The 25,336-nt window shown below is 43.9% G+C and overlaps 1 protein-coding gene across 2 annotated transcripts in view; it reads right to left on the bottom strand.

The window, feature by feature from the left end:
- Window positions 1-17,993, bottom strand: part of Wdr89 (WD repeat domain 89) — a 37,262-nt gene extending 19,269 nt beyond the window's left edge. Inside the window, exon 1 of one of the 2 annotated variants that reach the window (XM_048415826.3) lies at window positions 17,870-17,993. The gene's annotated coding sequence lies outside the window, so the exon portion shown is untranslated. Of the gene's footprint in view, window positions 1-5,475; window positions 5,574-17,869 lie in introns of those variants that run through there. The other variant, XM_085697524.2, reaches the window with a different exon arrangement.
- Between the last annotated feature and the right edge of the window lie 7,343 nt (window positions 17,994-25,336).

The following is a 25,336-nucleotide window of genomic DNA, read 5'->3' as shown; positions in this document are numbered from 1 at the left end:
GAACCAAACTGAAGACCCTAACATACACCCACATACCCACAGACACCCGATTCTTGACAAAGAAGCCAGAAAAAAGAGAGCATCTTCAACAAATGGATGAATGCAATGGAAGAATCCAAATATATTTATACTTATCATCTTGCACAAACTCAACTCGAAGTGGATTAAAGACCTCAATATAAAACCAGATACACCAAACCTGATAGAAGAAGAAGTAGGGAATATCCTTTAACTCAGTGGCATAGAAAAAGACTTTCTGAACAGAGAACAACGTGAGCACAGGCACTAAGATCAACAATTAATAAATGGTATCTCATGAAATTAAGAAGCTTCTACAGAGCAAAGGACACCATCATTCGGACAAAGTAGTAGACTACAAGATGGGAAAATTTTTACCAACTACACATCTGATAGAGGGCTAATATCCAAAATACATAAAGAACTTGAAAAATTAGTTATCAAGAAAACAAATAACTCAGTCGGGCAGTGGTAGAGCACACCTTTAATTTCAACACTTTAATTCCAGGCAGAGACAGGTGGATCTCTGCGTGGTCTACAAGTGCTAGTTCCAGGACAGCTAGTGCTGTTACATAGAGAAACGCTGTCTTAGGAAAAAAGAAGAAGAAAAGAAGAAGAGAAGAAGAACAAGAAGAACAAGAAGAGGAGGAGGAGGAGAAGAGGAGGAGGAGGAGGAGGGTGGGAGGAGGAGGAGGAGGAGGAGGAGGAGGAGGAGGAGGAGGAGAAGGAGAAGAAGAAGAAGAAGAAGAAGAAGAAGAAGAAGAAGAAGAAGAAGAAGAAGAAGAAGAAGAAGAAGAAGAAGAAGAAGAAGAAGAAGAAGAAAGCAAGTAACTCAATTACAAAATGGAATACAAATCTAAACAGACAATTCTCAAAAGAGGAACTCAATTGACTGAGAAACACTTAAAGAAATGTTCAACATCATTAGCCATCAGGGAAATAGAAGCCAAAATGACTTTGAGATTGTATTTTACACCCATCAGAATGGCTAACATCAATAAAACAAGTGACAGCTTATGTTGGAGAGGATGTGGAGTAAAGGGAACACTCATCCATTGCTGGTGGGAGTGCAGATTTGTATAGTCACTATGGAAGTTGGTATAACAATTTCTCAGGAAGATGGTAACTAACAAAACAAACAAACAAACAAAAACCCAAAAGAAGTTCTCAGGTAAATGGATGGAACTAGAAAGAAAAAAATAGTCATCCTGAGAGTCTCTCTGCATTCTGCATTCCAGATACAGAGAGAAACATGGTATGTATCCACTTATGTGGATATTAGCTATTAAATCAACGACAAGGAAGTTACAATCCACTGACCGACAGATAGTAGGTATAGAGTAAGGGACTAGGGGTGATACTAGATAGATACATCTAGGTTTTTTGGGTCTTTTTTTGGTTTTGGTTTTGTTTTTTGAGACAAGGTTTCTCTGTAGCTTTGGAGCCTGTCCTAGAACTAGCTCTTGTAGAGCAGGCTGGCCTTGAATTCACAGAGATCTGTCTGCCTCTGCCTCCCAAATGCTGGGATTAAATACATGCGCCACCACCGCCCAGCCAGATACATCTAATTAGGAAAGGGAAATTAATTATGGATGGGTGGGGTGGGGCTAGAACCAGAAGATCAGTTGGGGGGAATACAGGAAGAAATAGCTAAAAATTAAGGGCCATTTTAAGAGTATTATAGAAATCTAATACAACAGACGCTTCCTAAAATATAGACATATATAAAATCGCCAAATAATGCAGGAGACAGAGTCACAGTTGGCTATCTCGTCATCAGAAGAAATTTCTAGTCTTGGGTTACATCTAATTGAGTTGTTGTCCAAAGGGGTCCCATGGGAAATTCCAAACCCAGGCTGTTGAACATTTTAGGTTGTTCTACACAAACTGATAACAAGGCCCCACTGCTAAAGACAACACCTACTCTACTAATTGAACATGTAAAAGTTGAGTTGGTGCCTTCATAGTGAAGGCTCCTATGTTCAAGCATCTTTGGTACAGGAAGGTATTCTGCATGCTAAAAAAATTTAAAAAAATAAAAAAATAAAAAAAAAGAAACATGAATATCAAGACAGCCACAAAACCTTGGGTTGACAATGGTGCCCTGTCTGCAAGATAGGCTAGTGTTAATGGTGGCACAAAGCTTGTAGGAGTAACTAACCAATACCTGATGTACTGGTCAGGGTTCTCAAGAATCACAGAGAATGAGACCTTGGAAGACTTAGCCCTAAAAGGGGATAGTTTCATCAAATCCCTCCCTTCAGGGGTCAGGGAGGCGGGAAAGTATAAGAGCTAGAGGAGATAGATGACAAGAAAATACAGGCCTTCTAAAACAACATGATCAAAGCTCATATGAACTCACAGAGACTGAGGTAGCAGGCATGGAGCCTGCATGGATCTGTGTCATGTCCTTTGCATATATGTTATGGCTTCCAGTTTGGTGTTTTTATGGGATCCTTGAGAATGAGTGGGTCTCTCTTTCTTTTTTTAAAATTTATTTTTATTTTGTGTGTGTTGGTATTTTGTCTGCCTGTATGTCTGTGTGAGAATGTCAGAGCTACTGACAGTTGTGAGCTGCCATGTAGATGCTGGGAATTGAACCCAAATCCTTTGGAAGAGCAGTCAGTGTTCTTAGCCACTGAGTCATCTCTCTAGCCCAGTGTTGTGGGATATTTGTACACTGGGAAGATGTATTGCTGTGACTGGGGTAATAAAAAGCTGAACAGCCAATAGCTAGGCGGGAGAGATCAGAGGGACTTCCAGGTAGAGAGATCACTGGGAAGAAGGTGGGGTTGCCAGCCAGACATTGAGGAAGCAGGAGGGGCAGTACAAAGTAAAGATAACCAAGCCACATAAAAGAATGCAGATTAAAAGATATGGGTTAATTTAAGTCCTAAGAACCAGTTAGAAACTAGCCTAAGCTAAGGCCAAGCTTTCATAATTAATAAGTCTCCTTGTTCTTTTGTGAGTTGGTAGCCCAAAGAAAAATCTGTCTATAGTGTGGGTCTCTGTTTCTTGTGCCTTGCCTTGGGTTCTTTTCCTTCCATTTGTTTTGTCTCCTTCCAATGTATGAGTTTTTGTCCCTTAGAAGCCTGTTTGTTTTCTAACGAGACAGGAAGTGTGTGGATCCAGACGGGAGAGGAGGTGGAGGAGGTGGGGAGAAACTGAAAGGAAGAGAGGGAGAGGAAACTGTAGTTTGGATATATTGTGTGGGAAAACAATCTATTTCTTTTCTTTTTTTTTTTGTTTTCTTTTTTGGTGTTTGTTTTTCAAGACAGGGTGTTCCTGTGTTACAGCTCTGGCTATCCTGGAACTCGCTTTAGGTGTGTGCCACCATTGCCTGGCAACAAAATCCATTTTCAGTGAAAGGAAGAAAAAAAAAGTTTAAGATTATTGTCAGCTCCATAGTGAATTCAAGGGCAGCCTAGGCTGAGACCCTATCTCAAAGGCAGGGTTGAGTTGGGTTGGGGGGCCATATGATGACTCAGAGAACAAAGGCCCTAGCCACATCAATCCAACCCCCTAAACTCCATCTCAGGAATCCAAAGGTGGGAGGGAACCAGCTCCATGATGCTGTCCTCTGACCTCCGTCGTGTGCAATGGCACATTAGGCCCCTCTGAATAACATAAAACAAAGTTGTACAAGAAAAAAGTATTTAACTGATTACATGGAATAAGTATCTTTATTTTTTTTATCTAACACCCCAAACTGTTGAATAAATACATTATTGGAAGTAGTCTCAAACAAGAACATTACACAATCAAATCCTAAATTCCTACACTTATAAACCAGAAAATGTGTTTAAGAAAAGAGATGTAGGCTACTGCTTGGGAAGCACAATACTGTGATAAAGTCTAGGGGCTGGAGAACTGGCTAAGTGGCTAAGAGCACTTCCTTTTCTTACAGAAAACCTGGGTCCATTTCCCTGCCCCACACAGCGGCTTGTAACTGTCAGTAACTCCAGTTCTAGGGGGTCCTAGGCCCTCTTCTGAGGCCTGTACAGGCACTGCATACAAAATAGTGCACTTTAACACATGCAGTATACATGCATACACATAAAACAAGATTTTTACAGGCATTGCATACAAATAGTACACTTTAACACATGCAGCATACATACACACACATAAAACAAGATTTTTACAAAGTTGCTGGAAAGATGGTTCAGAAGCTGAGAGCACTGGGTATTCTTCCAGAGGACCCAGGTTTTATTCCCAGGACCCACATGGTGGCTCAACACCATCTGTAACTCCAGCTCCAAGGGACCCAATCCCCTCTGACCATGTGACCTGGGTCTTTCCACACCAACCATCAATCAAGGAAATCCACCACAGGCCAATCTGGGGGCAATAGCTTGTTAACTGAGGGTCCTTCTTTCTAGATGACTCTACTTTGTGTTGACTAAAACTAGCCACTATAACATGTACACATAATTGGATACTGCCCAGGTGCACTCACTGTCAATGTTACACTAAAATGCTGCTCTAAGGAACTAAGCAGAAAGATGTTATAATATGTTTATGTTGATGATATATGTCCGCTTTTTACTAGAGACTAAGATGAGGTGAGACAAGGAAGCTTCTGGACACTAAGGAACTTTTAATTATGTTCCCATCTCTCAATCAATACGGCAACTTGAGGGAGGGTAGTGGTAGGGATGATCCAATCTAAGGCTTCCCCATGATAAGTAGGGAAATCTACCAGTAAGTACTTCAGATTAGGCAGAATCATAGGACCGTTACAAACTGACAGCTAGAGGTGCCACCTTTTGCATTTATACCTAGGGTCACTGTTTAGCACTCCAAACTAGGAGACTATCCTAAGAGTTTGAAGAAATATAAATCAAAACAGTAATTGGTAGGGCTGGGGAGATGGCTCAGTGGTTAAGAGCACTTGCTGCTTTGCTGCTCTTTCAGAGACTCTGAGTTTGGTGCCCAGCACCCATACAACATAGCTCCCAAGTGTCTGTAACTTCAGTTCCAGGGAATCAGATGCCTCTGGCCTCCGTGGGCACCTACGCTCATGGGAACACACACCTACCTATAATTAAAAATAATAAAAATAAGCTAGGCGGTGGTGGCACATGTCTTTAATCCCAGCACTCGTGAGGCAGAGACATGCAAATCTATGAATTTGAGGCCATCTTGGTCTACAGAGTGAGTTCCAGGATAGCCAGGGCTACAAAGAGAAACCTTGTCTTAGAAAAAAAAAGTGAAAGTAATAGATATAACAAAAACTAGTAACTGGTAAACCTTTAAATATAAATATTTAGTCTTTTCTAACATGTGTGCAATAAAGCATTAAACATTTGTTCTATATCATAAGATGATAATCTAGTAAGTTCTAAACTCATCTTTCTTCTGAACAAAGTAAGAGAGCTTAACAGAGAAACAACAGAGGTGTAATTCTTGAACCATCCTGTAAACATCCTGTAAAGAAAAAAACACTTTACTTACTTCACAGATCTGACGTGAAGGATAAAAACGACTGAAAACAAAGCCAGCTTAGTGCCACTTGGCCGCTGCTCTCACCGGCTGTCACTTCTACACTCGCCTTCCCTGCCCGTGGTACTTACTGGCTACTACTGCCATCTAGCAGCAGACCCGACAATAGAACACAGGGCTGACTCGGGAAGGAACTCTAGTCTCCAAACACGTTCACAGTTACAGGTGTTTCTGAAGCGGACTCTGACAGCTGAAATTGAACTGAATTTTTCTTGGGCGTTACTCTCTCCCTAGACAAGTGAAATTATTTCCACCACGTGAGCATCTAGACTTTCACCGCAACTCAGAGCTCTCTTCAAAACTCCAATCTCATTACTCTAGAGTCTGTTTAAACCCCTACACCTACTTGTTCATGGCACCAAAATTTCAAATATGGGCTTTCTTATGATTTGTTTCTACCGATTTCAAATCTTACTCATCTAGGCTTACGATCAAATCACCTCTGATGAAGGAAAAGACCAGAATAAACTAGATAATGAATCCTCTGTGAAAATGGCCCTCGATGTCCGCATCAGTATTTAACTTCCCATGATCACCCTTGCTTCCTATCCCTTCTCTGCAGCAACCTTGCTCCTACCAGAGGCCAGGAGACACTCAATTAGCACCTAGATGAATCCTGGACAAAGACGGCAAAATTACAAACACAAGAGAAGGAATTCTTACTTCAAATAGGATAAACACACATTTTTTTTTTTGAGACAGGAATTCATGTAGCTTAGGCTGGCCTTGAACTCATGGTTTTCCATATTCATCTCACAAGCGGTTAGTGTGGCAGGTGTGCATAACCACACCCAACCCTATGGAGAAATTCTGAAAGAGTTTTGTTCTTAGAAGTAATTTTCTGCCATGAAAAGTACTGAAATTCAGCATCACACTGACTAGAAAATAAACACGCATAGCACACAAACCTTTCTTTTTATTTTGGGAGGGAGGGAGTTTTAAGACATTATAACCAGACTGGACTGGAAATCAGTAGAGATACTCCTTAAGACTTTGGGAAATAACCAAATCATAACTCTCAGGAAATCCCTGAAACTTAGCAGATACACCATAATTATTGCTTTTTTTGTTTTGTTTTGTTTTGTTTTGCTTTGCTTTTTACCGAGACAGGGTATTTTTTTTTTTAACAGTCTTGACACTCACTTTGTAGACCAGGCTGGCCTTGAACTCACTGAGATCCACCTGCCTCTGCCTTCCAAGTGCCATCACTGGCCAACCATAATTATTTCTTGAGTACATAAAACAAAAAGAAAAATATTATTCTGAGACAAAGTCTCAGTATGTAGCCCTGGTCAACCTAGAACTCACTATGTAGACTAAACTTGTCTTGAACTCACTGCTGCCTCTGCCTCTCAAATGTTAGGATTAAAGTCACCACATCTGACTAACAAAATTTTTAATAATGATGAATATCATAATAATTATTTTGTGTTTCTATATGAACTACAGGTATTAAGTGAGAGTTTGATCTTACAAATGGCTGTATTTTACAGCCATCAACATTCTAGTGGGTAAATGTGTTAAGCAGTAAAATATTTTTCCAACAACAGAATTACAAAAAAAGATTGCTACTCTCTCTAAGAATCGCACATCCTTTTAATCACCTAGCTCCTACACATACCTCAAGATTCACTTCAACTTCTACTGGCTATATAAAATTCCTATTGATTCAGCATAAAATGAATTTCAGCTTCCTCTAGATAGCAATATGTTGTGATATTCATGCATATGCTAAGTAAATTGATGTGTTAATTATCAGTACATTACTTCTTTTCATTGCTTCTGTCTACTAAAGAGTATAAGCTTTATAAGGACAAGAAACATATTTTTCAGTGCTTTTTTGTTGTTTATGAGACAGGGTCTCACTATGTAACCCTGACTGGTCTGGTACTCACTGTGTTCCTGACAAACCTTGAACTCACAATCTTCCTGCCTCTGCCTCCAACAAACAGGGATCACAGGTATGTGTCACTACAGCTGGCTTCCAATCTTTTCATACCCATCATTCTACCAATCTGTAGCTAAGCAACCCTACTTCCCGTGAGAGTAGGCAAACACAAACACAAACTGTACTTGGCAGAGGAAAACCAGGAGACTAAGGTAAGAATTGCTCACCTATATGTAAAACAATGCAGATTAAACAGGAAGGCTCACGAAACCACCCTAAAGCCTCAGAAGAAACAGTCTAACCCCCCCCCACCTTTTTTCTTCTTAAGAAAGGTTACTACATAAGAAACAAATTGAACCATAACATATTGATAAACCATCCATAACCATAGCTTTGAGGATGTCAGTAGTTCATGCCAACTCCTTCATTCTCATAAAACTCCATGTCTTAGTTTGGTTCACTATTGCTGTGATGAAACACCATACCAAAGCAAACTTAGGGAGGAAAGGGTTTGTCTGGCTTATTATAATTCTCTATCACTGTTCGCCAGCAGAGAAGTCAGGACAGGGACTCAAGCAGGGCAGGAGCCTGGCAGCATGCGTTGATGCAGAGAGCATGGAGGAAGGGCTGCTTACTGGCTTGATCAGCAAGCTCAGTCTGCTTTCTTAGACAGCCCAGACCCACAAAGTACTGGACCCTCCACACCAATCACTAAGAAAATGCCCTACAGGCTTGCCTACAGTCTGATCTTGTGGAGGCATTTTCTCAGTTGAGGCTCCTTCCTCTCCAACGACTCTAGCTTGTGTCAAGTTGACATAAACTAGACAGCACTCTCCAGGAAGGCAGAATTGAAGAAGCTAAGGAACTGGTCGGGATCTCAGTATTACACAGCTCTCTATCTGCAGAGAACATCAATAGACACTAATGTACTCTACTGCAGGGAACTCAGCAAGTATTCAGAATGCTACTTTTACTTCACAAAAGGATCGGGTCATCTTGAATTTCCAAATGCAGTACTTTATAACATATTTTTATGTAAAATACAAACCTACCCATTAATCATTTAAGATAAAAATAACCCAATGATTCATAAATTGCATTATTTGAGAATGGCTCAGAGGACTATGTTAGTCTCAAATTCCTTTCTTAGTTCAAAAATACTTTACAATCTTCAAGAGAAAGTTTAGAATACCTTCAAAAATAATTCAGTGCTACATTAAGGCTAGAAGCATCACAGGTAGGGAAAAACATGAAAAAATAGCTTCAACATTCATTTTCTCTCTTCCTTACTTGAAAAGAGATTGCTGCTATGCATGCTAACAACTTTAGCATGGACTAAGGATCCAAGGAGAAGAAGGGCTCTAAGAGAAATCAGAACCAAGATTAAAAGAATTGACAGCAGCCAAGAAGTATAAACATGGGTGAGGAAGAGACATTTACTTCAGTGGTGTAGTCAACAGGGCCTCACCGAGGCTCACACAAGCAATTAATTAAACTCACTGGGACTGGCACAGTCATGAAAATGGAGGTGGACTAGCTGCAAGGAAAGGGGGTCTAGAGGTGTGGGACGAGAGAAGACAACAGGGGAAGTTAAATATGGCATGGCTATGTATATGAGAATGTCATGATGAAATCCATTAAGTATAATTAATATATGCTCACAAAAATAAGCCAATACAATAAATAGGATATGAGGGCACCGTTTGGAGCCTTCCATATGAGCAGAATTGGCAGCAATACAGATAACAGGAGCTGGCTTTATGGGAAAGTACGAGATTTACCTTGGCTTACTTTTGAGGGAAGGTGACTCTCAGCAAATCAGATCTTCCCTGGAGCCTGTTTTTTTAAAATTCCTATTTCTGTTATTTACCGGTTCTTTCATGTGCACCACTGCTGTAACAAGCACTGAATTCTTGTCATACACCATGTCCATTGTCCAACCTTCTGGGACGTTCTACCGCGTAAGTATTTTTACACTATGAGTTTTTGTTTGTATTTTTCTTTTTCTTTTCTTTCTTTCGGTTATTTACTTGGTCTTCTGAGACAGAATCCTATGGGATCCTGTCAAACCTGCACTCAAGTTCTTGGATTACAGGTGTGCACTACTACATCTGGGTGTTACATTTGCTGCTCCCAATTTATAACTAAATGTAGTAGAGTTTAAAAGGTAAGGTTAAGCTGACCACACTAGCACATTTGTCCAGGACCAGGTCTTGAGATCCCACCAATCCCTGAGCTTTCCCCAAAGACAGGTTCCAGAATCCCACCAATCCCTGAGGTCCCCGGGCAGGAAATCCCACCAAACCCTGATCTTGCCCCAGAATCAGGATACAAAAATCCACTAATCTCAAGTCACTTTGGAAAGCTCTGCCATATACCTCCCCCACCAATAAAACAAAACAAAACAAAACAACAACAGAAAACTATATAAAAGCCCTGTATCCTGTTCTGTTTACCGCTGCTTCTCACTCTGAAGGCAGCCCCAGGAGGATTCTTCCTTCCAGATAAATCTCAATAGTGAGGTTTGTGTGCTGTGATAACTTTTGATGGAGCAGAGCTAGGCTGTAACAACTTTCACCAGAGCCAGGCAGAAGTATAACACTTTCGAAGATTTTTATTTATTATGTATACAGGGTTCTTCCTGCATGTATCCTGCAGTACAGAAGCGGACACCAGATCTTATTACAGATGGTTGTGAACCACCATGTAGTTGCTGGGAATTGAACTCAGGACCTCTGGAAGAGCAGCCAGTGCTCTTTACCTCTGAGCCATCTCTTCAACCCCCTGAACTGTAACACTTTCGCTGGGGAAGTTGTCCCCTAGAGGAGGGGAGCTGTAATAACTTAGTAAGAGAAACCTTCCCCCAGCAGCAGGACTGTTACACTTGCATTGGGGAACCTCTTTGTGGTGTGCCTTGGCTCCCAACTGCCAGGATACCTTTCCATCCAAGCTGCAATGCTTACAGAGAAGCAAGCAGATCTCTTTGAGTTCAAGGCCAACCTGGTCTACATAGAAAGTTCCAGGACAGCCACGGTTATATAGAAAGACCCAGACTCAATAAACAAAATAAGTAAAAAAACATAATCAATTTTGAGATATAATTAAAATTAGAGGCCAGAGAAACAGTTCAGTGCTTGACACCAAGCCTGGTAACCTTTGACCCTAGAACTCATATGTAGAAGTGAACCGACTCCCTCAAGTTACCCCCTGACACACAAAATAAAATGTGAAAATAAATAACCAGCCACCCGGCTATTTATATCACATTATTAATTAATAACATCAAATAAAGTCAAGGGAGAGTGCTTTTATTCAATTAGCAGTGTTTGTCAAGTACAGGTTTAAGCCCTTCAAATATTCACAACATCTTAAGAAGTGCTTATTGCTATTCAACTTCACAGCTGGAGAAACTGAAGCATAAACAGAGTGGTTAAAAATAAACAGACCACGGTGCAGAGACAGCAAAGACAGATACAGGGGTAACCCAAGCAGTTTCACTAAAATTCTGGGTTCTTGGCCACCACTCTGCTGCGCTCAAGAAACGGTAAGTTCTTTTTCCTTGTTTTCTTTGTTTGTTTTGAAACAGAGTCTTATTACACAGCCCTGGCTGGCCTGGAATTCACTAAATACACCAGGTTGGCCTTAAACTCCAAGATCAGCTTGCCTTGGCCTCCAGAGTCCTGAGACCATGCACTACCACACCCAGCCAGAAATTTTTTCTTCAAACAGCAATGGGTTGGAGATGTAGCTCTGTGGAAAATCACTTACTCAAACATATGTGAGGCCCAGTATTCCAACACCAATCAGCACATCTAAAAGGACACACAGTAGGACTGGGGATGTAGTGAAATGGTAGTGGGATTATCTAGCGTGCGTAAGACCTTCAGTTCAATCTTCAGCAGCAGGAGCGAGCGAGCAGAGAAAGAGGAAGAGAGCAAGAACATGCAGTTTGTGCATGCGAGTGTGTGTGTGTAAGAGAAGAGAGCTGAAGCAGGATAACAAGTTAGAAGCCAATCTGAACTACAGAAAGCTGGTCAAATAAGTAATTAAAGAAATAGAGATTCTAGCCATCATTTATTTCAACATACACCCACTTAAATTTAATAGTCCTTGAAGACAAGTGTCTTTTCCCTCCTTTCCTTTGCCTAACATTTTAAATCTTAAAAGCCTGCAAAAATGATTGAAATGTTAACTATTAAATAACTTTTTCTTTTTTTCTTTTTTCTTTTTGTAAAGATTTATTTATTTATTATATATACAACATTCTGCCTCCATGTATGCCTACATGCCAGAGGAGGGCACCAGATCTCATTACAGATGGTTGTGAGCCACCATGTGGTTGCTGGGATTTGAACTCACAACCTCTGGAAGAGCAGCCAGTGCTCTTAACCACTGAGCCATCTCTCCAGTCCCTAAATAACTTTTTCAAACTTAGAGAAAGATGAACACCCAGCGGCTTTCAGAAAACATCTGGAAAATGCAGTAGCCTTCTTTAATTCTGTGCATCATTTAGCAGGAGGCATGGAAACTGCTGTGATATGGAACTTGAAGGAATACAAGGTTTGTAACTGTCCCTAGACTAAGGATGATTGCAGGGAGTTTATGCCAGAGAGGGAAAAAGGAAAGGGCTCCTGGATCAACACGGACCTGCTTCGGAGAGCCTCCCTCCTTTTATTTCAGGGACTGATAACATGTCTGTGATTCCAACACTCCAGAGGCTGAAGCAGAAGGATGTTGAGTCCAAGGCTAGCCTGGGCTACAAAGTAAGGCAATGTTTCAAGGAGGGAGAATAGGAGCTTGAGAGTGTAGCTGTTTGTATGCAACTAGCATGTACAAAGCCTTAGGTTCGCCAGGCAGCAGAGGCGCACAGTTTTATCCCAGCACTTGGGAGGCAGAGGCAGGTGGATCTCTGTGAATTTGAGGCCAGCCTGGTCTACAGAATGAGTTCCAGGACAGCTAGGGCTACACAGAGAAACCCTGTCTTGAACAAAAACAAGAGAGAGAGAGAGAGAGAGAGAGAGAGAGAGAGAGAGAGAGAGAGAGAATGACAGGGAGAATGACAGGGCAGCCCACACCTTTAGTTCTAGCACTTGAGAGGCAGAGGCAGGAAGATGGGGGCGGGGACAAGTACACAATCCACCCAGCCTTGATGAGACATGTCTGTATGAGACCTTATGTCAAAAATAAATTAACAGTTAATAACATTGAATAAAGTTAATGGGAAACACTGAAGAGACAGATCAAGCTACCTGTTTCTCAGGTCCAAGAAACCGGGACAAAGGGCTAACTGTGGGGCCTATTAGCATACCAAAGCACTTGCTGGCCTCAACGGAGCAAGTTCCAGTCTCCTCTCAGCTCTTCCCACCCCATCCCCTATCCTAAACCCCAACTTTGCTTCCCTTCCCCCATTCTTATATAACACTGACATTTTGGCCACACTTTCTCTCTCCTCTTTGCCTTCTTGGCCCTCCATTCTCTTCCTCTCTCACATCCCTGTCTCCCCTCCCCGCAGGCCTGGTTCAGTCTACTGGTCATGTATAGTCTTCTACCTTGGAGTGGTTGTGTCCTCATTTCATTCAGTACTCAGCCAGGACACAGAAAACTGTAAGGCAGTTTCCGCGTGTAGGCCCAGGCTTCCTCAGAGCAAAGGAGAGCAGCTTTTTGCTGTGGATCCAACACTAGCATGGATCACTAGCATCAGCCTCAGAGGGACTCTTGCACAAGAGACATCTAAACAACAATGGAGACTTTATTCATTTGGTTTTGTTTTTGAGACAGAGCCTCCTTATGTAGTCCTAGCTAGCCTAGATCAGGTTGGCCTTGAGCTCACAGAGTGCCTGTTATGCTGGGATTAAAGGTGAACCCCATAGTGCCCGGCACAATGGAGAATTTAAAGGATTAAGAAACTAAGGACTCTTTGAGGGCAAGTTATAAGTAGGTGGCTAAATGAGCTGCTGCCTTAGCCAACTGCTAGCACAACCGATCAATAGCTAGGCATACAATCAGGTTAGTTATATGCAGCCATGCCAAAGACTTCTAGCCAATGGAGTGCGAAAGAAAGTAACGTAGGCCACTTCTAGGCCTGATCCACAAGAAACTTCTCTCATGCATGCTCCTCCTGGTTCTTTCCTCTCCTACTCAAACCAAACACAAATCTTTTACTTTTGTTTTGGATTTGTTGTTGTTGTTTTTCAAGACAGGGTTTCCCTGTGTAACAGTCCTAGCTGTCCTGGAACTAGCTCTTGTAGACCAGGCTGGCCCCGAACTCACAGGGATCCACCTGCCTCTGCTTCCCAAGTGCTGGGATTAAAGGTGTGCGCCACCACTGCCCAGCCCCAAACAAAAATCTTTATTAAGTTTTTACATAGTAATGCCTATCTGGAGCTGAGTTTTCATACATTTATTCTAGTGTATCTATACTTGTACTTAGTAAACCCACATGTCCCTCAAAAACTGTGAATTCTAGCAAGAGATGTCTTTGTGTGAAGACGGGACAACTCTGAAGTCATCAGAGCTGCTGTGTTTTTTGTTGAGACCAGAGGGGTCCCCATCGGTCCAGTTCTCCATAAAGCCTTCTGCATATTGCCAGGAGCAACAGGACCCAGAGGTTTGAAGTAGCTGGGTTTTGTTGTTACTGTTGTGACACAGGGTCTCATGTGCCCAGGCTGTGCAGCTGAGACTAGGCCTTGAACGCTGGTGCTCCCAGTTTCCCTCCTACCCTCAAGATCCTGCCTTCCTTGTGCCAAGCACTACTCCCAAATGATTGGGTTGTCGGAATGGCTGATTCCCATCACCTAAGATCGTGATACTTAAAATGGGGGATATATACAAACCTATGACTGCAGTAAATGGGGAAAGAAGCCCCGGGATAAATCATAATCTTTCCCAAGAATGCTAATGTTATGATCTCATAAATAAATAACTCAAAATGGCATCAATCAGAATCAATGACCTGACTGCAAGTCACATGAATTCTTAAGGCAGGTTAGAGTCCAATGGTCCTTCTCTACATGATCAATTCTAGCTTTACAGCAGAGGACTATTGTTACCTCTGCTGCTCGAGAGCTGCCCAGTTCTCACAGCTGTCGGAAGTCTATCTTTTCTCTCTTAAAGTCCCTACTGCACATTCAGTTCTGGCACAGGGTATTTGTGCATCAGAGCCTTTGTGGAGGGCTGAGAAATAGCTCCCAAAGATACTTAAGTCCGACCCACCTCCTAGAACCCATCAGCACTCCTCACTAGGACAAGAAGGTGTAACATGCCTTCACACAGCATCCTGAGACAGAGAGAATAATTTCTGACTATCTGGGAAGGCCCTACCTACCACAAGTTTCCTCACAAGAGGGAGGGGTGGAGACCCGGTTACAGAGGTAGATGATGATGAGAGCAGCCAACCAAAGAAGACTGCCAGAAGGACCTACACAGAGTCTAGCAGGATGGTCCATACGTGAAACCCCAGCATCTGAAAGCCGAATGCAGGAAGGTTACCATGCATCCAAGGCCAGCCAGGGCTATAGGGTGGAATGTCTTTAAAAGGCAAAAATGAGTTGTAGGCTAACAGATACAGTCACTAGAAGCTGGAGAAGGCTAGAAAAACACATCTGCTTCTGAGATGTCCAAGAGGCTTCAGGTCCCTGATACCTTGACATTAGCCTTGTAAAATACTTGAGAGCCAAGTTGAAAGCTAATACATTTGTGCTGCTTATTTTTACCTATGTGCACATGTCTGGAATGCCTGTGCACTAGTGCCCGAAGAGGCCAGAAGCAGCTTCAGATCTTCTGGAGGGTTTTTTTTTTTCTTTGAGGCAGGGTCTCTTTGTAGCTTTGGCTGTCCTAGAACTTACTAAGTAGATCAGGCTGGCCTCTACCTGTGCCTCTGCCTCCAGAGTGCTAAGACGGAAGTCATGTATCACCATATCCTGTGCAGAAAGCAGTCACTGACCCATCTCTCCAGCTCCACACTTATGCTCTCCACACACACACACACACACCCCCGACAGGGTTTCTGTGTAGTCCTGTCCTGGCTGTCCTGGAACTCACTCTGTAGACCAGGCTGGCCTCAAACACAGAGATCCACCTGCCTGTTTCCCGAGTGCTGGGATTCAAGGCATGTGCTACCATCCAGCTGCTGTCTGAAGTCACTAAGCGTGTGGTAATTTGTTAAGCAGCCATGTGAAACTAAGAAGCCCTTTCAAAAGCTGAACAGTAGTCAGCTATGATGGCTTATGAGGAAGGAGGATTAGATTTGAGGCCAGCCTAAGATAAACAGTGAATTCAGGACAGCCTCGGGTGCAGTGTGAGAGAATGTCTCAAAAACAGGGCCAGTGAGATTACTCATCTGACCTACATTTGATCCCCTGAACCTACACTGCAGAAGCAGAGAGTAGATTCCCAAGTGTCTTCTGGTCTCCACAGTATAAGTAATATAAATATAATATAATATTTAAAAACAGAAAGCTTAGCAGTGGTTTGTACATAATCCACTCTAAGGTATTAACCTGAACTAGTACGAAAAGATTCCATTTCACTAATATACACAGTCTTATTTTTTGTTATCAGGCAAATAACTACACAGACATCACCTGCGCCGAGGATGTGCCTCAGTTGGTACAATGTGCTTAGAGTGCACAAGGCCCTGGGTTCAATCCTCAGGACCATGTCATATGGTCATGGGGTACACACCTGCAATCCCAACACTGCAAAGTTAGGGAGGTAGGAGGACTCTAAATTCAAAGTCACCCCCAACTATACAGCGAGCTCTGGGCTAGACTGAGTACCATGAGACCCTGGGAGTTTTTCCCCTTTGTTGTTTTTAAAGAGACCACTGAAAATGGAGGGTTTGTATTTTGTTTATTTTCTTTTCTTTAGCATTAGAGTGGAAAAGCAAAAAAGCAATGTCTTAAGTTTCCCTTGGTGGTGCTGGCCTTTAACTCTAGCACTGGCAGAGGCAGGCAGACCTCTGAGCTCAGGCTAGCCTGGTCTTGGCCAGCCAAAGCTACAGTTTGAGAGCCTGTCAAACAACAGCAACAGCAACAGCAAAAAGTTATGTCTTCAGTTCTATTTGTAATAAACAGAAGTTGCAGGTGGGGTTGATGGTGAAGGCCTATAGTTCCAACATTTGAGAAAACATCAAATTCTCTGAGTTCGAGGCCAGCCTGGTCTACAAAGTGAGTTGCGGGACTGCCATAGCTACACAGAGAAACCCTGTTTCAAAAACAAAACAAAAAAAGCAAGCAAGCAGGGCGGTGATGGCGTACGCTTTTAATAATCCCAGCACATAAGAGCCAGAGGCAGGTGGATCTGGGAGTTCAAGGCCAACCTGGTCTACAAGAGCTAGTTCCAGGACAGGCTCCAAAAAACTACAGAGAAAGTCTGTCTCCAAAAAAAAAAAGAAAAAAAAAAGAAAGAAAGAAAAGAAAGGAATAAAAGCTGCAGAAAACATGGTCATAACTTTAAATAAAGACACAAATACAAAACTGCACTAATGGGAAGTGAAAGAAAAGTCAGCAAGTAATGCAGGCTTACTTTTGCCTTAAATGTTATAGACTATCTAACGTAAAAATACAAACCAAACACTGCTCACTTGTTCTCTGGGCAATAAACACTATCCCAAACCCGACAGGCTGGAAAATGGTCCACACGGAGGTATCTCACACTTACAGTGTTCCTAGGCTGCATGTTTGTACAGTTATAGCCCATGCAGATGCTGTTACAGCAGCAGTAACAGGCAGACCTGATACCAGTAACGTCTACTTTAAGTCCATTTTTCACTAGATTATTACAACACTAAGAAGCAATTTATTACAATTGATTTTAATCGTGCAATTGAAGCTGAGGTTCATACAAAATATAATTTTTCAAATGAGGATGAGAATGCCGATAGCACCCATCTCTTGAGTGTTTTTGTTGTGAGTTAGTTGTGTGTGCGTGTGTGTGTATCTATGTGTGAGACAAAGTTTCCCTAGGAAGCTTTGGCTGCCTGGCAACTGAGACATCCTCTTGCTTCTGCCTCCCGGCCAGTGCTGGAATCACAGATGTGCACCATCACATCGGGCCAGCACCGAGCTCAGGAGATAGCTGTGTGGACCAGATGCCACGACACACGGAAGTCATCACATAGAAGCCAGCATCACGGCATACAGTGTATTCCTTGGCTTCGCTTCCTAAGTGAAAATCTGCTGATAGCGAAAGAGGCGAGAGCCAGAGGTGGGTGTGCAAGGAGTGCAGGAAGGGCAGGCATGAGCGAGCAGGGGCTACCTACCCGTCATCGACCACACAGCCTGACACTCAAGAGACCCACTCAGCCTCCCGCGCGCGCACGTGCTCCGCGCTCCCGCACCGCCCGCTCCCCCTCCGCGCTCCCCGCCCAGAGCTTTCCACGCGCATCCTGCGCGGCGGCCGCCAGGCGAGAGAGCAGCCGCCCATGCTCGTCACCCGGCCCGGCCCAGCAGAAGGTACCTCAGAAGCAAACCCCACACTGGAGCTGGAGAAAAACCACGCTCTGCCCACGGCCGGCCGGATCTCCGCCCTCCGCCTCTGATTGGGGAAAATCAGAGAGGAAGCCGAAGCGGATTGGTCCACAGCAAAGAGGCGGTCCACAATCACGGGCGCCGAAGAAGCGGGAGCAGCACGGCCCCGCTCGCTACCTTCCGATTGGACGAGGGCAGGAAGTCTGCGCATGCGTGACTCAGCCGAGATGGGTGATGGGGGGGTGGAGAGCGCCGTACAACACCGCCCCCTAGGTCAGTTTAACGGAAGTCCCTGCCACTCAGCTTCCTGGATGGGTGACCAATAGACGACAAGAACAACGTGAGTTTCGCCTTTTCATGCGGATGTGGCTTTGCCGGGTTCTTGAAGATGACACTGGTGTTTCCAGCATTTCCTTGGCTTCCTCAGACTGGAGTAGAAAGTTATCACGCAGACTAGGTTACTCATCCTGAGGGTGAAGCAGGATTTGGTAGCCCCGAAGTCACCACGTGATCACAGAGCCTAGCGACACAGGCCGGTTTGAATGAATGGTACCCGGCTTTCACGCCCGCACGGGTATAACGGAAGGTGACAGGAGGTCTCCCTTTATCGGGGATAAAACAGTTATTGAATCTGGAGGTAGTTTTGCTTCGGGCCCAGGAGACTCTGTGTTTTATAGTCCATGATGGTCCGGTCCTGTCTTATCCACGCCTTGCTTCATTGTCGGTTTTTAAATTTATTTTGATACAGGGTCGATGTTCCAACTGTAGTGGAGCCCATGACGTCTGCTCCTACCAGCAGGAGAATGAGCTCATCCTTGTGCATGGGGAAGCCCAGAATGTAAATTTAGGTGGACCCTGCCCTCTTTTTCATTATTGATGAACTGTGGTATAACATGCATGAGCACACAAAGAAGTGGGGTCTCCAGTGTAAACAAATCAGAAAATAATGTACTTCTTGGTTAAACCATTAGTGCAAGCAAGCCAGGTAGTCGCTGGGCCTGGAAATACATCCGAGTGCCCTTCCTGCAGTTAATTCCTTCTGTGTAGGTCTAGAGGAACCTGCATAGGGAGAATTAGCTAGGGAGTAGCATGGTGTCATTAAATAGGCACCCTTCCCCTAAAGTTCCCCCTGGGTGAGTTTAGGTTTGTCCCATTTACAGCTATTAGAGTTGGAGGTAGAGTTTATTGTTTGATTAGTTTTATGCCAACCTAATATGGGGCTTGGTGTACCCAGGAGTCCTGACCTGTGTCCGGTTGAGAATGGTTAAGAAACTGATACACTCTTCTCGCATCCAAACACTGAGGAACTGACTTCTGCTGCCTCCTGGACCTTTATCTTTGAGATTATCAAAGAAATTCCTAGGGAAACTGGAGTTTTGGGGACTTGCCACCTTAGGCGGCTCATAACTTGACTTTCTAGGTTTTACCAGTTTGCCAGTAATATCCTTTGGCTTTTACCAGGCCCTAATCTTTATAAATATATCACAGGTAGGTGGTGATGGTTTCATTTTTAAGACTGTGCAGGGATCAATGTAACCCCAGGAGGACTCAGTTTTGCAGTGATACTAAGCACAATGGCTTAGGGGTGTCAACCAGGCAGGCACAGTACTGAATAGATCAGAGCCCCTTCTCTTGACTGGTGTACCCTCAGCCCCAGGAGCATGCTCCTCCCAGCAGCAAGTGAACCATTCCTCGGTAGCGTCTGAATGTAATATTGTACAGAAAGCTACCTGTCAGGTAGGTTGGGTCTCGGTGGATAGATTGACTAAGCACTCCCTGGTTCTGGTCTTTTTAAATTTTTATGTTCAAGACCCTGTCTTATGAAGGTTTGGGGCCTTTCTCAGAGGGACAGAGAAAGACACTCGCAACTGGAGGACCTGGTGATGACGCATCTGTCGTTACCTTCTGTAGCCTCCTCCTGCTGGAAGTGGTGGATCTGTGGGGTAGCCTTTATTGCTCTTCCAATCCAGATCCTCTTTACCTATATAAGGTCACCAGGCTGGAACTCATGGGCCAGCTCCGGCATGGGGAAGGGCACAGAGTCTGTCTGATGAATAGCTCTCTGGATCTATTGCAGGGTCTGTAAGGACTTGGGGAGAGGATGGTTAGTAAGTTATGTCTCATGAACTTCTTGATACAAGATGCATCTGGCCCTTAGGAAAGCAAAAGGTAGGACTGACCCAGTTTTTGCCATTATCAAGGCCATATTTTAAAGGGTATTTTTGTTTTTATTGTTATTTTTAAGATTTATTTATTTATTATGTTTATGGTATGTGTGTCTGCATGCCAGAAGAGGGCAACCAATCTCAGTATAGATGGTTGTGAGCCACCATGTAGTTGCTGGGAATTGAACTCAGGACCTCTGGAAGAGCCGCCAGTGCTCTTAACCTCTGAGCCATCTCTCTAGCCCAAGTTTTTTGTTTTTAACCTTTTTACCTGTCCTGAGATTTGTAGCCTATCTAATTAATGTTTAATGCCTTTCCCAGATTTGGGGCTATTTTGGCTATGAAAGCCAGGCCATTATCAGACCATAGGGATATGGGCAATACAAACCTAGGGACTACCCCTGGAGAAGCTTCTTGGTAATTATTGAGGCAGTCACTGTCATAGTTGGGGAAGGATTCTTCTCATCCCAAGAAGGTGTCTTCAGACACCAGGAGGTACTTGTATCAAGTGGCAGTTGGTTCTATTACAGTTAAGTCCAGTACCCAGTCCTCTCCGGTGGTGTTCCTGGGCCTGGACCCCACCCAGAACATTTCCCCCCTTCTTTGGGGTTTACCTGTGCACAGATGGCACACCCGGAAGTAATGTCCTTGACAAGACTCCAGCTGAGAGATGTAGTACCTGGGCCTAAGGAGCTCAGTAGTTTGGGTGACCCTTAAGTGAGTGGCTTGTGGTTGTTCCATTACCAGCTGTCTTCCAATAACTATTAGAGTACAGGCCTTTTGTCTGGCAACATCCACCAACCCTTTTTATCTTGTTTGGTACTCTCTCACTTGGTCCAGTCAGTTTCCTCCCATGTAGTCTGAGCACTGAAGCAGGTTAGGTTCAGGCAATGTCACCAAATCTGGAGCGGCTCTAAGGTTTCCTCCTGAGCTGCCAGTTCCACTACCCTATTACCCCATGTTTTGGGGGGAGTTTCCCTTTTGGTGTCCATTGACCATTTTTGGTGGTAGTCAGAGGACTTCCAATAGTGTCAGGATCTCTTTATTTTTGGTCTCCTTACTGTTGGGGTGAGGAGACCTCTTTCTCAGTACAGGGCCCTTTGTATGTGGCATTGCAGAAGGCATACTTGCTATCAGCATATATGGTGATGACCTTGGTTTTTCTCTAGCGGAGCCCCTGAGTTAGTGCCAGGACTCAGCTTGTTGAGCTGTGTGTTCCTTAGTTAAGTGACTGAACTTCACATAGTCTTCTCCTGGGTTATCACCACAGCCCTAGCGTACCTAATTTCATTCTGGATGAAACTGCTCCCATCAGTATTCCTAACCTTGTCTGTCTCCTGCAGTGGGGCATTGGTCAGGTCAGGCCTGACAGGTTGAATCAGCTAGAATCATGCAGAACACAGGGTCATCATCTGGTAACAGATTAGCAGCATTGAGGGTTGATGTTATGCAGAACCAGATGTGGGGGCTGGTTCAGGAGCACCTGGGTACCTGATATCCATCTTTCTGAAGTGCCCCATAGGGAGGCCTGTTTTAGGGTATTTAATCCAGTGAAGAAACACCATGACCACAGCGACTCATAAAGAAAACCATTTAATTGGTGCTGGCTTACAGTTCAGAGATTTAATCCATCATCATCATGGAGGGAACCATGGCAGCATGCAGGCAGACATGTTGCTGGAGAAGTGGCTCAGAGTTCTATATCTAGAACCTCAGACAGCAGGAAGAGAGAGTGACACTGGGGGTGGCTTGAGCATCTGAAACCTCAAAACCCACACCCCAGTGACACACTTGCTCCAACAAGGCCACACCTCCTAATAGTGTCATTCCTTATGGGCTTATGAGGCCATTTTCATTCACATCATCACAGGGCCTCAACTGAATGTGGAAAGTGAGAAATGCTTCCTGCCCCAAAGTCAGTTTATCAGCTGCCTTCCCCAGAAGAGCAGTTTCGGCCATGACCTGAATACAAGGGGCCACTGAGATTGAGAGGACTCCCTTTGCACTTCCCCGGCTTCATCCACATATAGGTGGAAGGTTTGCTGGTGTCTGGGGGAGCCAGGCCTAGAGTTTTCTTAGGACTTGAAAAGTCTTCTGTTTTCTGTTGAGTCTCGGTTGTTATAGAGACAGTGACACCATGTTTCAAAGTAACAACAAAAATAAAACACCAAATAAGGTAAAATAATTGAAAAGAAAAAGTTAAGCAAGACCAATGTCGGGAGGAGCACATATTGTACATAATTAAAGATGGAATCTTGAATACCACTTTTAGCCCTTTAAAAGACAGTTTAGGGCAGTTTCCCTGCATCTAATGAGTCATGAACATCTGTGAACCCTTTTAGGGATGCTTTTGAGTCTAGCAATTGTAAAGACCAATTTATGAATACTAAAAGACTCCTTATGTAGATTTTTTTTTCACAAGTTTTTTTTTATTTACTATCTGTTCTAGTTAGATTTCCCTTGCTGTGATAATGACCATGACCAGAAGAAACTTGAGGAGGGATGGGTTTATTTCATCTTATACTTAGAGGTAACAGTCCATCGCTGAGGGAAGCCAGGGCAGGAGAGTCCTTCACTGAGGGAAGCCAGGACAAGACGGTCCTTCACTGAGGGAAGCCAGTGGAATCAGAAGCTGAAGCAGAAGGAGCACTGGTTACTGACTGATTACTCTCTATGGCTTGCTCAGCCCACTTTCATATCCCACCCAGGACCACCTTCCCAGGGCGACACAAGCAACAGTGGGCTATGCCCTTTTCTGTCAATATAGCAATTAAGAAAATGCCCCCACAGACTTGCCTACAAGCAATCCGATGAAGGCGTTTTCTCAATAGAGTTTTCTCGTACCATTTGACTCCAGCTTGTGTCTAGTCAACAACAAAGCAAAATCAAAACAAAACAAATACAAAACCACCAGAACAACATGTAAGACAAAGATTTCATTTGTGTAAAAATACATAATTTGGGATATGTAAGACCCCTGTGCTTCTAGACTTTAAGTATACTTTATAAGATTAAAGCTACATTGAGGGGAGGAGAGAATTCAATAGAGGTGTCCTAAATACTAAGCACTGGCATGCTAGCTAGTTTATGTCAACTCGACAGAAGCTAGAGTCACTGCAGAGGAGGGAGCCTCAGTAGGGAAAATGCCTCCATAAGGTGGACTAAAGGTAAGACTGTAAGGAGCCTGGGCTTGTGGTCCTGGGTTCTATAAGAAAGCAGGCTGAGCAAACCATGGAGAGCAAACCAGTAAGAGCACCACTTCATGGCCTCTGCTCCTGCTCCTGCCTCCAGGTTCCTGCCCTGTTTGAGCTCCTGTCCTGACTTCCTTTGATGTGGAAGTGTAAGCCAAAAACCCCTTCCTCCCTAAGTTGCTTTGGCCATGGCATTTTATCACTGCAATAGTGACCCTAAGACAATTGGTTCCACCACTGTGCTTCAGAGTCTTGAAATGTGTATTGGTTATCTTTCTTTTTTTATTTTGAGATATTGTTTCTCTGTGTATAGCTCTGATTGTGCTGAAACTCACTCTGTAAACCAGACTGACCTCAAACAGAGATCTGCCTGCCTCTGCCTCCTGAGTGCTGGGATTAAAGGCATGCATCACCACCGTCCAGCTTGGTCACCTTTTTATTGTTGTGATGAAACACTCTGACCAAAGCAACTTATAGAAGGAAGGGTTTCTTTTTACAGTTCCTCCAGCAAGGCCATATTTCCTAAACCTACCCAAACCGTGCCACCAACAGAAAACCAAGTAGTCAAATGTCCAAAACTGTGGGAGACATCTCATCAAACCACCAGAGAGTGCTCTGTCTTAAAGAAAACTTCATTTTGTTTGTTGAGAATTTGGATCTGAAGAAGTGGGGCATTAAGGCCTGGGGTTTTAGAGCCTCTAAAAGACATTCCAGGGGGAGGGTGGATTGATGGGCTTGGATGGCTTGCTTCTCATAGCTGAAACCCTGAAAAACGGTGACACCACAAGACCTATAACAGGACGTCTCCCCCATAGGCGGGGTATAAATTGACGGCAAACACTGCAGGACCTGTAGAAGAGCATCCTCTGCCTACAGGTAAGGTGCTACAGCCTGAATGGATACTGTCAGGGTGACTTGGAAGCCAGAGAGGCCAGAGGCCACTCTTAGCAGCCTTTACCAAACCAAAACTGAAAACAACATGGCAGGGGGAAAAAAGAGAAAGAAAAATCTGGGGACCCAGGGTCATCCAAAGACAATTTCAGCTAAGGGAAGCAATCCAGAGATGAATGTCATTGAAGGGCTCAACCGTGGCCTTAAAGACTGTGTTTGGGGGCTGTCCCCCAATTTCTAGGAACACCAGATTTCCGGAAGCTCAATGGTCAATTCCTTGGGTTCAGAGAAACCGTTAAGCTGACCAAAATGGGGGAAACTCATCAATTGAAGTTGGTGGTTTGCATAGAAATCACACTGTAGGGGGCTGGAGAGATGGCTCAGAGGTTAAGAGCACTGCCTGGTCTTCCAAAGGTCCTGAGTTCAATTCCCAGCAACCACATGGTGGCTCACAACCATCTGAATGGGGTCTGGTGCCCTCTTCTGGCCTGCAGGCATACACAAAGACAGAATATTGTATACAAAATAAATAAATAAATATTTAAAAAAAAAAAGAAATCACACTGTAGAAATTGCACTCAGGCATGTAGAACATGTGGTTGTTGTGGAAAAAATACCTGGTTCTGATTCCCGACCCTGGGAGAGGAGCTCAGGTTGGGAGAGCCTCCTGAGTCTCATGGCACCAATGTAATGGTACTTCTGTCTCTCCCTTCTCCCCACTTCTTCCCTTCCCCCCATTTTCTGTCTCTGTCTCCCTGTCTCCCTCTCTCTCTCTCTTTCTCTTTCTCTCTCTCTCTCTCTCTCTCTCTCTCTCTCTCTCTCTGCTCTTCTCCCCTTCTCCCCTTTTCCCTCCATAACCCACTAAATAAATATTCAGCTTCACTCTGCATGGCGTGCCTATCCATGTTTCTGTCTCTCACCCTCCAAGTGGCTCCCTGCCCAGGACCAGCCGCCTTTTGAGACCTGCGGCATGGTCTCATGGTGTGCCCATCTGTCTGTCTCTCCTCCTGGGACTGGCTACCCCATCGAGATTTCTCACCTACCATGAAACTCCCTGCCTGGGACTTGTGGCCCACTGCAGTCACTTGGAGCATTTTTACTTAATCCATTACAGAGATGGTGAAACATTTGTTATTCTTGCAGAGGAGGAGGATTAGATTCTCAGTGCCCACGTGGCAGCTTACAACTATCTATAACTCCAGTTCCAGA

Source organism: Myodes glareolus, chromosome 11, assembly GCF_982192425.1.
Source record: "Myodes glareolus chromosome 11, mMyoGla1.1, whole genome shotgun sequence".
NCBI classification, from domain to species: domain Eukaryota; kingdom Metazoa; phylum Chordata; class Mammalia; order Rodentia; family Cricetidae; genus Myodes; species Myodes glareolus.
The sequence above is the reverse complement of the archived record's forward strand: the minus strand, read 5'-3'. Positions and strand labels throughout refer to the sequence as shown.